This window comes from Caretta caretta, chromosome 1, assembly GCF_965140235.1.
Source record: "Caretta caretta isolate rCarCar2 chromosome 1, rCarCar1.hap1, whole genome shotgun sequence".
Classification (NCBI taxonomy): domain Eukaryota; kingdom Metazoa; phylum Chordata; order Testudines; family Cheloniidae; genus Caretta; species Caretta caretta.
Window position 1 is genome coordinate 225404275 of NC_134206.1, and position 15247 is coordinate 225419521.

The following is a 15247-nucleotide window of genomic DNA, read 5'->3' on the forward strand; positions in this document are numbered from 1 at the left end:
TTCCCGGCCATCCCACGTTGATGTTGGTGAAACGTCCCTTGTGATCCACCAGAGCTTGCAGCACTATCGAAAAGTACCCCTTGCGGTTTATGTACTCGGCGGCTTGGTGCTCCGGTGCCAAGATAGGGATATGGGTTCCGTCTATAGCCCCACCACAGTTAGGGAATCCCATTGCAGCAAAGCCATCCACTATGACCTGCACATTTCCCAGGGTCACTACCCTTGATATCAGCAGATCTTTGATTGCGTGGGCTACTTGCATCACAGCAGCCCCCACAGTAGATTTGCCCACTCCAAATTGATTCCCAACTGACCGGTAGCTGTCTGGCGTTGCAAGCTTCCACAGGGCTATCGCCACTCGCTTCTCAACTGTGAGGGCTGCTCTCATCTTGGTATTCATGCGCTTCAGGGCAGGGGAAAGCAAGTCACAAAGTTCCATGAAAGTGCCCTTACGCATGCGAAAGTTTTGCAGCCACTGGGAATAGTCCCAGACCTGCAACACTATGCGGTCCCACCAGTCTGTGCTTGTTTCCCGAGCCCAGAATCGGCGTTCCACAGCATGAACCTGCCCCATTAGCACCATGATGCATGCATTGGCAGGGCCCATGCTTTCAGAGAAATCTGTGTCCATGTCCTGATCACTCACGTGACCGCGCTGACGTCGCCTCCTCGCCCGGTATCGCTTTGCCAGGTTCTGGTGCTGCATATACTGCTGGATAATGCGTGTGGTGTTTAATGTGCTCCTAATTGCCAAAGTGAGCTGAGCGGCCTCCATGCTTGCCTTGGTATGGCGTCCGCACAGAAAAAAGGCGCGGAACGATTGTCTGCCGTCCCTCTGACGGAGGGAGGGGCGACTGACGACACGGCTTACAGGGTTGGCTTCAGGGAGCTAAAATCAACAAAGGGGGTGCCTGTACATCAAGGAGTATTTCAGGCAGGACTTCACGGAGGGTTCCAATAAGAAATGGTGCACCTAAGTTATCGTTCTTATTGGAACAAGGAGGTTAGCCTGGCCTCTGATTGATACATGGCTAGATTTACCTTGCTGCACCTTCTCTGTGAGTGACTACAGTGTGACCTAGAGGAATGAGTCCCCTAAACAGGGGAGGGGGGGGAAGCAAATGAGTACAAAACAAATCTGGTCTATTTCTTGTTTTGATCCACTCCATCTATCTTTTACATCTTTGGCTGGCAGCAGACGGTGCAGAAGGACTGCATGCCATCCACATCTCATGGCTGCTCAGCAGAAGATGGTACACTACGACTGCTAGCCATCTTCATCTCTTGCCTGCCCGGCAGAAGATGGTACAGTACGACTGCTAGCAATCCGTATCGCCTCCCTGCTCACCATAAGATGGTTCAATAGGATTGACTGCAGGACTAAAGGGAATGACCTGGTCAAGTCACTCCAAATTTAGTCCCTGCGCCCATGTCTTCCCAGGCGCTCTCAGCCGACGTGTCCAGGAGCACCTCGGACACGACGAGGACAACTACCAATCGTATTGCACCGTCTGCTGCCAGAAGGCAATGGGTTGCTGCTACTGTGCAGCAAAGCCGTACCGCGTCTGCCAGCACCCAGGAGACATAGGGTGACGGTTACCTGAGCGGGCTCCATGCTTGCCGTGGTATGGCGTCTGCACAGGTAACTCAGGAAAAAAGGCACGAAACAATTGTCTGCCCTTGCTTTCATGGAGGGAGGGAGGGAACGGGGGGCCTGACGATATGTACCCAGAACCACCCGCGACAATGTTTTAGCCCCATCAGGCATTGGGATGTCAACCCAGAATTCCAATGGGCAGCGGAGACTGCGGGAACTGTGGGATAGCTACCCACAGTGCAACGCTCCGGAAGTCGACTCTAGCCTCGGTACTGTGGAAGCGCTCCGCCGAGTTAATGCACTTAATGCACTTAGAGCATTTTCTGTGGGGACACACACACTCGAATATATAAAACCGATTTCTAAAAAACCGACTTCTATAAATTCGACCTTATTCCGTAGTGTAGACATACCCTAAGTCACTTAGAGTAGGTCTGTATTGCAGAATTTACTTGTGTTTGGGTGCTTGGTCTGGGAATCTGGGTTAGCCAAGCCCAGGTGTGATGTTAAGTGACACTTAAGTCATATCTATATAGCCACATCCACATTGGCTCTTCACTAACCCTGGTTAAGCACTAGGATTTCTGGAGGCATATCCCATGGTTCTTAATGATGCACTAAAATGAACCACTCTAAACATTGTTTTACAGTGTATTGTGGGAGAACTTGTCTGTCCTTCCCAGGCCCCTGTGCAGACATGTTCTTAGCCTGCCAGCTCAGTAATCTAAAGCACTTCCAGCTCAGCAGTCCCCACACTTCTGTCCAGAGCTTCCATTCCCGTTGGTAGCAAGGCTTTGATCTGGCTCAGGACCATGACCAGGGTCCAGCTTTTGATATTTAATGCAACTTTCATTTTGGCAAAAGGAGGTGAATGCCAGGTATGAGACTTGGTGGATGGCATTTTGGCAGTGGCTTGTTGCCCTTAGAAAGCAGCGTCAGGCCCTAGTAAGATCACGCAGGCTCTGTGCAGATGATTGCGGAGTGGAGACAGCTGAGGCTGTGGAATCTCACTCTGCCCACCAGCAGTTCCGGAGCAGGACCACAGAGTGGTGGTATGATCACATCGTCATGCAGACTTGGGATGACCAGCAGTGGCCCCAGAACTTCTGCCTGGGGAAGGACACCTTCATGGACGTTTTGAGGCACTTGCCCCCCACCCTTCAGCACCAGGACATGCAGATTAGAAAGCCCCTACAAGTCCAGAAGTGGGTCACTATTGCCATTTGGAAGTTGGCTACCCCAGACGGCTACAGGTCAATGGCTGACCAATGTGGTGTTGGTAAGTCTCTGTTGGTGTGGTGGTGGTAGAGGATTGTGAGGGAACTATTTCTGTGATTTTCCTAGAGGGGGTGAAGATGGCTAATGTCCCTGAATAATTGCTGGCTTGGAGAGAATGAGGTTCCTGAAATGTGCTATCAGGACTGTCAGTGGCACCCAAAAGGTACCAATGGATGTGCCAACTGGAAGGGACACTGCAGGCCTTGGTCAACTACAGAGGGAGGTTCATGAACACCAATATGAGATTTGCTGGCATGGTTCCTGGTGCCTGGGTGCTCAGGAGATCTGGTATTAATCTATTTGGACAAGGAGGGGCTGTATTCCCCTCTCAGTAATATGGGTATCAATGGGGTATCTGTGCCCACTTTTATTTAGGGGACCCCACCTATCCTGATGTGTAGAAAGAATAGTAAATATGGCAGGCGACCAACTTGGCTTAACAGTGAAATCCTTGTTGATCTTCAACACAAAAGAGAAGCTTACAAGATGTGGAAGATTGGACAATGACCAGGGAGGAGTATAAAAATATTGCTCAGGCATGCAGGAGTGAAATCAGGAAGGCCAAATCACACTTGGAGTTGCAGCTAGCAAGAGATGTTAAAAGTAACAAGAAGAGTTTCTTCAGGTATTTTAGCAACAAGAAGAAAGTCAAGGAAAGTGTGGGCCCCTTACTGAATGAGGGAGGCAACCTAGTGACAGAGGATGTGGAAAAAGCTAATGTACTCAATGCTTTTTTTGCCTCTGTCTTCATGAACGAGGTCAGCTCCCAGACTACTGTACTGGGCAGCAAAGCATGGGGAGGAGGTGACCAGCCCTCTGTGAAGAAAGAAGTGGTTAGGGACTATTTAGAAAAGCTGGACGAGCACAAGTCCATGGGGCCGGATGCGCTGCATCCGAGAGTGCTAAAGGAATTGGCAGATGTGATTGCAGAGCCATTGGCCATTATCTTTGAAAACTCATGGCGATCGGGGGAGGTCCCAGATGACTGGAAAAAGGCTAATGTAGTGCCCATCTTTAAAAAAGGGAAGGAGGAGGATCCAGGGAACTACAGGCCAGTCAGCCTCACCTCAGTCCCTGGAAAAATCCTGGAGCAGGTCCTCAAAGAATCAATTCTGAAGCACTTAGGGGAGAGGAAAGTGATCAGGAACAGTCAGCATGGATTCACCAAGGGCAAGTCATGCGTGACTAATCTAATTGCCTTCTATGATGAGATAACTGGCTCTGTGGATGAGGGGAAAGCAGTGGACGTGTTGTTCCTTGACTTTAGCAAAGCTTTTGATAACAGTCTCCCACAGTATTCTTGCCAGCAAGTTAAAGAAGTACGGGCTGGATGAATGGACTATAAGGTAGATAGAAATCTGGCTAGATCATCGGGCTCAATGGGTAGTGATCAATGGCTCCATGTCTAGTTGGCAGCCAGTATCAAGCAGAGTGCCCCAAGGTTCGGCAGCAGACTCTTATAGTTTTAACCTACCACCTTTTTATAGTCTCTCCCCCATTTGTGCAAATTCCCCAGTTTCTCCTCTGGGTTATTTTTTCTTATGCTCCTCACATCGCTTTTCCTGCTCTGCTCCTTTCCTTAGTGGCCCTTTAGTTACACTGGTAATAATTAAGTACATTCACTGCATATTTTTTCTTCCCCGTGGGGGCTTGTGGGCACGGGGAAATAGGAAATGGAGTGTTGAAAAGTGCAACCTTAATAAATCAACAGGCAAAATGAGCTTTTCCCACGTTAAAGGCAGATGCATCAGTTAGTTTCTTATTGAAAATATCTATTTTAAGCTGTGTCATGTTGGGATTTAATATATTTTAACTACCTGTAGGAATGAAACTTCCTATTGTATATAAGGCCCAGCTAACTGCTTTTAAAAAAAATATATGTTTCATCATATTATATTTACATTTGCTTTACATTATGCTATACGCTTACTGGATAGTTGGCAGCTACAACGTTTTAATAGCTCTGTTTTCCTTCTTTTGTGAAAGCCAACAAGAGTCTGTCAGATCTGGGAGGACTAGAAATTGACCCAGTGTCTCTATTTGCCCAGTCAATGTAATTCCTTATGTAGGATTATTTTTCATAATCAAATGCCTTGGTAGGGTTGCTTTAAAAGAAAAAAGTGGCAACAGCCCAGTACTCATGAGCTGTTTTCCTTAACAAATCAGCATGCAGTCACAAGCATGACTAACCCTCAGTACTGCCAATCCCAAACATCAAAAATCACAAGTTAGGCTTAAAACCATGAGATTTTAAAAAAATAATAAAGTTGGGGTTCTTTTTTGTTTGCCCTCTGAGTTTTGAGCCTTTAGGGGACCTTCTGGTCCTAATTTCAGATTTCCTCTGCAGCCAAGAGGGCTAGAAACTGAAGTGAAAGCTGAGATTGTCGTGTAATCGCTTTACTCCAGGAGCTCGGGCTTAAAGAGAAATAAATATCACAAGACTGGCGATTAAAATCATGAAAGTTGGCAACGCTGAACCCTAAAACGACAAACTCATATGTTTCCACAGTGCAGGAAAAGATACAGTGAGGAAATGGATTTTGGTTTCAAGATACATATCTTCACATTCTGAGTAATACCCAGGAGGATTGTTTAGTTTAACAGCTGCAGAAGGGTGATCATGGATAAAATGACTGACACACACTTTCACCCAAATCACAGTGGCACTGTACACAGGACATGATAAAACAAAGACTGCAGACCTCTTTTGAGATCTGAAATGTTTCAGTTAACTAGTGGCCACATTTTTCAAAAGAGGAGCTCACCGCTACACTCCGAAATCCATATTTAAACATAGAAATAAATGGTCCGATTTTAAATCAGGCCCTTACTTACATGCCTAACTCTGAATTTAGAAGCGTAACTTTAGGACTGGATTTTTTTTAAAATATCATGGCCTACTTTTTTGTAACTATGTGCACCTCTACAATTCCTGGCTTCAGGCCTCAACTTGGCAGTGGAAATAATATAAGAGGAGGTTACTAATCACAGGCCTTTGCACTCCCCTTTCACATGAGCATCTCAAAGCACTTTCCATCTTCCATGAATTAAGCCATGTAGAGGATGTATTTTTATCCCTGCACAACATAAAGGGAAGCTGTAGCCCAGGGAGGTTAAGTCACTTGGTCCAAGGTCAGCCTCTCTCATGTTACTGGATTTCTGACTTGACCCAAGCCGGGAAGTATTGGATGTATCACAAGAAAGTCTTTTCCTAGAAGATGATGATGATGTAGAGATTGTGGGAGGGGGCAACTAGGTGGAGGTTCAGTTTGATCTCTGGACTTTGCTCCTGCCTTGCTGTCTTAGTGACTCTCCACTGCCCACCTTGCTTTCCTGCCTTCAGAGTTCCACTCCAGGCTGTCCCCGCCCCAGCTCCCCTTCTCCCCACCCTGCTCAGTGTCCCCTGTCCCTTCCCTGCTTCCATGAACTCTTCCTCTCACCATGGGCGGCAGGTACAATAGGCTGGGGAGGCTAAGCCTCCCCTAACCCAAGCCCTGGCTCTGCCCACGCTCCGCCAAGCAGGTGGGAGCTCAGCTCTGGCCAGAAGCCAGCAGCCAGCTGGGGCCGGTGGATGACCTGGCACTAGTACTGGCTGGCGGCTCCTCCAACCATGGGGTGGGAGGAAGGGCAACTTGGGGTTCCGGTGGATGGAGGGGTAGGGGTGGGGCTGTGTGACTAGCCTCACATGCCTCTCGCCCCACTTCAGTCTACATTTAGGAAAATGTGATCCCTGCCCCAAAGAGTGAACAATCTAAATAGACAAGAGGGGGTGCCTGTGAAACTAATGACAGTTTTCTTGCCAGCCAACACCCTAAGAACTTTGCCTGTATGTTGTATTCCTTTCCTCCATTGTTTATTTGTCTTGTCTGTTTAGATTGTAAGCTCTTCTGGCCAGGGATCCTGTCTTCATTGTGCTGGGAAAGCCCCAATGCCGATTGGAGCCCTTCACTGCTACCGCAATACAAACAATAATAAATCATAACAGAATTGTGGCGGGATTACAATTAGAGCTGTGCAAAACTCAGCAGTTTTGGTTTGCATGGGTTCCTCCCCTCTGAGTCTGCACTGTGTTTTGGATTTGTATGCAAAACTCATCCCAAACTACTAAGTGTTGTCTGGTTTGGAGTTGAAACCATGCAAAACCACTGCCCTTTTAAATGGCTCCCACTGGAAATTATAAATGTACCAAGACTCACTCAAGCCTAGGTTTGCTGATAAATTCTTTAACCTCTGCAAATTTGATGGAAGGGGGGCAGGACAGATGAAATTTGAGCCAGATTTGGAGTTTCATTACGAAGTGGCTAATGAGAGGGCTTCATCTTCCTCAGCTGTGCACTCAGTGCTACGTTCATTTTAAAATTATATTTAAATCACTTCATTTAACCAATTATTCAGTCAGAAGGGAGTCATTAGGATACTCTTAATGTTGAGATCAAATCCAGGTTGCTTCACTCATAAAAGTACAACTGACTTCACCTGAGTAATTCATTGCCTCACTTGCCCAAGCCTGCTAAGGACTATCCGGTTGTTTAAGCATAGTAGGAGGTAGTCCTTGGTATATGGCACTGCACTTAGGACGTGTGTTCATGTGGCTGCCTTAATTGCCTGTGGATCATTCTGTTGTAACCATTGTTACTGAACTCTTTCTTGTTATGTCAGAATAAGCTGTGTCTGCCAGTCTGAGTTCTGAAAGTCTGACCTTTATTCCTAGAGAGATATTTTTGAAATGTTAAATCAACCAATCAGGCAGAACCCCGTATGGGTGTGTGCACACGCGTAAGTACTTCGCTGAATCTGGGCCAGGTTGCTCATCACCTTGCAAGATCAAATCAGTAATCAATACCTCAGTTTCTCCATCTGTAAAATGGGGATAATACTCCTTCCTTTCCCCCAACCTGTGTCTGTCCTGTCTATTTAGAATGTAAATTCTTTGAGGCTGCATGTCACTGTGCTGGTACAGTGCCTCCATCGCAGCTGGGGCCTCTAGTAATTGTAACTACCGTAACACAAACAACTAAGGATGGCCCTGCACTGTCAGGCTGAAGATCTGCCCACCCCATGGGAAGCAATGGGGACCACTGTGCTTCAAGGAGGCAGAAAATCTCCTTGCTTGCTACCGTACCCCTTGCTACTGTACTTCTGGGGAGTATGGAGCTGGCAGTCCCTGCATTTCCCAAGCACAGGATTTGCCATTGTGTTGGGCCATCATAAGGGCTGTGCACATGAGGCAGGCTTCTTGTGCCTTCCTCACTCCCACACGGCGTAGACATGCAAGACCATGGCCACTCCAGGGGAAAAGATGTGTTTTGAACATGTGTTAAATAACATGTATTAACTAACATACATTAAAATCCTTGTGTAAACAAGGCAGTTAGCTGGTCAGGGCAAATCTAAGAGGGGAGTCTAGTGTTTTTTCTTAATGTAGACAAGGCCTAAGCATGGGAGCACAATCTGTCTCTTGGAGACACTCCATCTCTGCTTTATGCTCATCCCTATATATAACTCACTCGCAGTAGGAGATAGAAGCCTCTTCTCCATGCCGCAGAGTGGCAGTGGATCTGTTCCATGGATCCTCAGGGCTGCAGTAGCCCTTACAGCTACAAAACCACATGCCCGTCCGTGTACACATGGATCCCTTGGCCCTGCCCCTGTCTCACACCCATCATCTTCCGGGGCCAATGGAGGGCTGCACAGAGCTTTGCTGTGCAGCATGCAGGAACTGCAAACCTTTGAGTGGAATCCCCGCAGCCCCCGCAAAGCAGAGACAAAGTGGTTGTGTTGCAGTCAGGTCCTTCTTCACATTTGCAGTGAGGGGGTGGGATTTGAACCATGGGTCTTTTAACACCAACGTGCCGATACACAACTATTGTTATATTAAGGCACTTTTTGGTGCCTTCCTTAAATTCAAGGCTGAAAAAATATATATCCATGCAGCTGCAGTTCAGACCACTGTTTTGTTGTCGTTGATGGCACTTTAAAATGATTATTTAGTCATTTTCTAGTTCCAGTGGATTCAAGCTGAAAAGGAGGCCTCACTTTCATCCCTGGTGGTTATGTCTGGGTACTGAAAAAATGATATATCTCAAATGCTTCAAGTGAATTTCCTCGTAAACCCAGTGAGCTACCTCCTGAGCCTGCTTCCATGTACAGAAGTTAGACGACACAGGAGAAGTATTCCTATTTGCTGATGAGCGCGACGCGTGTGATTCCGTGAAAATGGAAATACCCCAAGCTGCCTTCTCAGCAGGAATGGTTTCCTCCTTTCTGAAATGTTGCTGTTGTGAGCAAATGTCTCAGAGGACTCTTTCACACAGATTATCAGGCTGTGTGACATCCCTTGTTTGAATGCCTGGAGGAAGTGAGCACAATGTTGAGTAAAGCTAAACTATAGGTCATAACTTCCAGGACATGAATTCATAGGCATTGTTATTTTTGTAATATTTTCATTATGCATTTAATACTTGGTGCAGACACACAAGCCTATGAGATGCTTCTGGGATTTGAAATACAGAACATTACAAATGTTGCCCATCATTTTTGTAAAATGTATTTCTTAGATAAAAGATACATTTTTTTTCATTCTGATAAACACCCATATGCAAAGCTTAATATAATAGATGATTCCTACCGTAAACAGGTAGACATTTTCTTTTACAACAAATAGCCCAAATGTTACTTTTTGTGAATACATCTTTGAACATACATTGTGTGTTCTAGATTACTTTAAGATAGCATCCCGGTTCAAAGGTCATGGGAGGGAGGCTAAGTAAGCAGTTAAATCTGAGGGATTCTACATGAAAAAGCTTAGAGAATCACGTTATTTTATTAATGAATTTTCAATTGGGGAAACACCTGGGCCTGAACTACAGTATTTTCCCCTTACTGCAGAAACATCGAGGGAAGACCTCTGTGGACCTGAGCTCTGCCTCAGAACCTCAGAAAGGCTGATAAACCAAGGCTTTAATGGAACTTGCAGCAGCTCCCCAAAGGATAGCACTGTGAACTCTCAGCAGGTCATTCCCATAGCTTTGCACCTTGACGTTCATGTTAGTACTTGCACTTTTTTCTTATTGCTGTACGTTTTCTCTGCAATAAAATAATATGGAAGAACAAAAAAGAAAGTGACACAAAATATTACCTATTCTCAAAGCAAGATCTGTATTATACTGCACCCCAGACTTACTCCCTCACAAGCACCAGGATATGTAATTCTAAAGAACTGCAAGAAGGATAGTAACTATAGCAAACTTTTTTATTTAACAGTGCAATGGTATGCAACAAAAAGCTCAGCCAGGCTTTTGTTGGCTTGACAAGCGTCTCACCAGAAGGAAAGCTATCTGGCAATTACAGCCCTGCATCCTCCACCCTGTTTCCCATTGTTAGACAGGTACAGGGCAGTGCCTCTGCAACACACATCTTCATAGTGCCACCCTATCAATGCCAGCTTTTGCAGGTAATCCATCTGGCTCAGCAGAGTTCAAACAGGACTCCTCCCTTTCTGTACTTAAATTGATGCTTTATTAGCCTCTCCCCTGGGGTTCTAGCCATGCTGATTTTGGAAATTCTCATCTATTTCCAAGCCAGAACAGAAAGTAAACTGTCCACAATTTAGATTCTGGATTTGGAAAAATCTACCCTACTGGTATCTCCTACTTTGAACTTGCATTTTGCATAAGGTACTTTAAGAGAGAGAGAGAGAGAGAGTGTGTGTGTGTAATATAGCTATGCGCGCACACACGCATAAAAATATATAATATGCTATACATGCAATTTTTCAGCTTGGTGGGGGAAAATACATGTCCAGTCCTCTCCCTGCTGATCCCCAGATGTATTAAACCCCAAATTTCTACATTTTAATGTATTCTTAACCTCCACACAATGAATGATCAAGTCTTTGGCGGAAGTATCTCTCATGCCTTTTTCAAACATTTACCAAGCAGCTGTTTGAGCATAACAGCCCGTTCAGGGCTCACTGCTGCAAGGTGCTGAGCCCTTTGGCCCCAATCCAGCAATGTACTTGATGTCAGTGGGACTCCGGAGATGCTTAATATTAAGCATGGCCTTAAATGTTTTGCTGGATTGGACCTGGAAGGCATAGGGCCTTGTAGGATCAAGCCCTTACTTTGCATTGATATATGGACATATTTAATCTTATGTAATGGCTGAGGATATGGTGTTTACAAAATAAAATCATACAGACTGGAATCCCACCCAGTACCTTTTGGCTCTTTCCAAACTTGCTTTAAAATATGTTGGCTGCAGGCCTGGTATAAATGAGCCTTCTGCTGGAATAGAAAAATGTCATTTTCATGATAAGTGAGGCTTTGGCAAAACAAACAGGTGCAGCAAGGTAAGTCTGACTCTCTAAATAATGATTCAAGGCAGCCCTACCCTAGGGTGGTGTAACTGATAATATTTTACTTCTGTTTTAATAAGCAAACAATGATGTTTTGTAATCCAAGCAATTAAAATACCTGAGTGTTGGGGGAAAAAAAGAAAAATATTTTTATTAATAAGAACAACGTATTGCACTTCTGTTATCCAGGGATCTCAAATTGCCTTGCAATTTTTAATTAAGCCTCGTAATACTCTTTTGAGGCTAGCATAAGTGTTGTTATATCCATTTGGCAAATGGGTGAACTGGGAGACTCGAGGCTTGTCTTCCCAGCTGTCCCAGAGCATAAGCATAGGTGCTGGAACTATGGGTGCGGGGGTGCTGCTGCACCCCCTGGCTTGAAGTGGTTTCCATTATATACAGGGATTACAGTTTTGTCCAATGGCTCTCAGCACCCCCACTATACACATTGTTCCAGCATCCCTGAGCATGAGTACAATCAGTGTTTGGGTGAAAAGTAGCTGCGGAACTAAAGGAAAGCAAGACAAAAATTGATACAAGTGGAAAGAGGGGAATGATAGCACTCCTCTCCATAGTTTTCCTCATAAAAATAATAATTCATAATTAGCTATTAAAATTGATTTATTAGCAGTCAACTGAAATTCATTGGACTATCTTAGGAATTTCTATGGCTCCCCCATTACCAGAGTATCTGAGCACCTTGCATTCTTTAATGTATTTATCCTAGCAACTGCCCTGCGAAGTAGGGAAATACTGTTATTCCCATTTTCCAGATGAAGAACTGAAGTACAGAGAGACTAAGGCCCAGATTCCCAGATCAGTGGAACTTGCAAGCCTAAATACCTGTGTGGATCTGAGCCTAAGTGGCTTGCAGAATGTTAGAGGGAAAGTTTATACCACAGTCGTAAATAGAACCTGGGTTTACAGAGTCCAAACTTAGCCCCCATCACTGGACCATCTTTCCTCTGTAGCACTTACAGCTCTGTTTATCTAGCCCCGCCCACAACTAGAATGTCTAAGCATTGCCCTAGTGGTGTTATAAATAACAGACTCTCCCGCTATCCCTATAGGAAAAACAGACTGATTATTTGCAGTGGGTTTTTTTCTGTTTCTGTCTGTGTGTGAAGGAATGGTAGAGCTTATTGTTAGATATGAGTTGCAATAATAATAATGAGTCCTGAAAATGTCATTGCCCTATTAGACACACCACCTAACAACTGCTCTTGGAAACCTTTGGTGCCTAGAGGTTTATTGTTTACTTGGATGGGCAAGTTAGTCTTATCACTGGACTCCATTTGACTGTCTCTGGTGAAACAACTTAACGCTGGGTGAGCTTTTGCTGCATTTGAGTTGAGAAGGATATAGAGTGGTTTCTCCCCCTCTAGAATTATCCTCCCTGATGCAAGATCTGTAGCAAACTGAGTATCCTGCAGGGATGAGCTGAGCTAACCCCAGTCCTACCGTGCCAGTCCTGTAGGACAGGTCAAGCAACTTGCTGGCAATAAGATCGTGGATAATGAACGAATTATTTACCACAGAGCTTGCATTGATCAGCATGAGTGGACCAATAGGTGCTGCCTATCTGTCCACTTGTCATGTTTGTAAGGCATTTTTTTCCACGGTACATAAGCGCTATGCAAAATTAATGAAAGCACTGAGTGTGCCATAAATAACATTATTCTCACAGCCACTAGAAATATCTAGCCAGACCAATAAGTGGATAGATATATTTTATGGTAGTAGAGATTTAACACAGCTTTAAGATGAGGAAGTAAAAGCAAAAAAATTTAGATAATGGAGGGTGTGATACCATGCTACTTACACCGAGGATTGTGCTGCGAACAAATAACAAGACCATCACATCCAGCTAACTGGAGAGTCTGTCTAACCTCCTTAGTCAGTTCTTCCTTGGCACAGTTAAAAGTACTTAGTATTTTTTCCACTGCATCTCGCTGTCTAATGTTGTTTGGGGCTGAAAAAAAATTGGCATCTTATAATGAAGCGTATGTTGTGAAATAAAGGTGTGACTCATAAAAACTGCATATGTGCCCTTTAGTCTGGGCCAGCTTTGATTTTTTTCACCCTGGTTTTGCAGCAGAACTTGTAGCCACAACCGTGTGACTGGCTAAGAAATGGACGTGCATCATGCAGGGTGTGGTTACATTGTGATGTCGCAAATACGGATGGCAAGATTACAAGGAGAATCTGAGCAGGACCTGAGAGGGAAAAGAATGAAAAACCTTATAGCAAAAAAACCCAACCCATATTTCCATCAGTAGAGAAATTGTTAAACAATTGCCGACGTACCTGTTGTGGGGGAGGGGTGGGGAAAAAAAGCAATTTCAACCCTCTATAATACCTTGTTTACACACAAAAAGTTGTGTCACTTTAAATTTTTCCAGTATGGTTAAAGCTGCACAACCCCCCTAGTGTGGACGCAGTTAGAAAGGTGCCAATATAGCTGTTCCCATACTGGAAGGGGAATAAGTTCTACTGGTATAAGGCACTTTTACATCGGTACAACAGAATCCACACTAGGGATCATCCCATTAGAACTGTTCTGGTTTAAAAAAAAAATCCCACCCTCAACCAATATAGTTGTGCTGATACAAAATCTGTGTGTCGACCAAGCCTAACTTAGAAATAATCAGACAGCTATGAGTCTTGAGAGCAGCCCGGTGATGAAGTGTGGACAGTATATCACATCAGAAGCTGCAATTGCAAGCAGACTTCTTAGCATGACGGTTAACCGTTATGACTGTGGTGTAGGAAATTTAAGAATATAGAGCTCACTGAAAGAGTAGCAACAGGAAGCACCCCAGGAACAAACTGCAGAGGAATAGACATTTGTGTTTTCATTTAAACAGGAAAGGGAGCTGGAAGCCAAAACAAATGAAACTATACTTAAAATAAAGGTTAATATATTCTAGGCCACTAAAGGCCATAACACCTGACCTAAGAATGGGTGGGTATGTTTGGGATAAAGGAAGGGAGGACTGGAAAATGGAGGAATTATATAGATAAGTTTAATGAAATGAAAATAAACAAGAGATATCTGGTAAGAGGTAGGGGGACTAAGTCAAACAAGATTTTCAGATGGATTATATATTTATTTTTAATGTTTCTGGGGACAGTATCTTTCAGAAAAACAGATTTCACTGAAATTAGCTCTGTTTTTCTTTTTTCCTTTTTTAGAACCTGATCATTGAAATCAGTGATAAAACTCCCATTGTCTTCACTGAGAACGGGAACTGATCCTCCATATTTCAGTCTTAAGGGAGTAGGATCAGGAATTGTGCTGATGCATATTAATGGCTTGCAGAGTTGGCAACTGATTATCTGTGTATTTGTGTAATTATTGGAGTTACTCTGTACCCCAAACATCTAGGGTGCCATTAGCATGCCTGGTGTTCCATTTCTCAGAGCTCAGTACTGTAGGTGCTTTGGCAGCTAGGCCTTGTAGCCCAATAACCACTCAGACACATGGCTAAGGGAAGGTTTTTACGAGGGCTAGAAGAAAAGGTTGCAAAGCCCTAGGTACAGAGGCTGAAACAGTTACAGTTCAAAGTGAGCAATAGCAGCTCCTGTTTGGGTCCCTGGAGTAGTCCAATCGAGAGTCTGGGCTCTTCAGGCTTATGCCTTCTCCAGTCCAGTCTCTATTCAAGCTAATAAGCATCCTTGCATTTCCAAGCCAGGTTCAGTTAGCATCTGTCTTTGGGGCTGCTATTGCCCTGGTTCCCTGCCCAGCCACTGCTGCTCCCAGCTATGATGTCTGGCACCCACAACCTGTTCCACATGCAACTCGGCATACAGGTCCTGGGGCTTCTCTGCAGCTCCCTGCTGCCATGCGGCTTCCACCCCAAAGTGGAGTCCTGCCACTTTCCGGTCAGTAGCTTTCCTCTTAAATGGCCTGGGGAAGTGCAATAGGGAGTGGGCTGATGGGAAACTGACGTTCCCCTCTGGTGTTATCCAGACTGGTGATCTGCTAGGTCACTCCAATCCTTGACTCTGGGGGC

The 15247-nt window shown here is 44.9% G+C and overlaps 1 protein-coding gene across 1 annotated transcript in view; it reads left to right on the top strand.

Moving 5' to 3' along the window:
• Nucleotides 1-15247, top strand: part of LOC125624109 (potassium voltage-gated channel subfamily KQT member 1) — a 765256-nt gene that overhangs the window by 731953 nt on the left and 18056 nt on the right. The window lies entirely within an intron of this gene.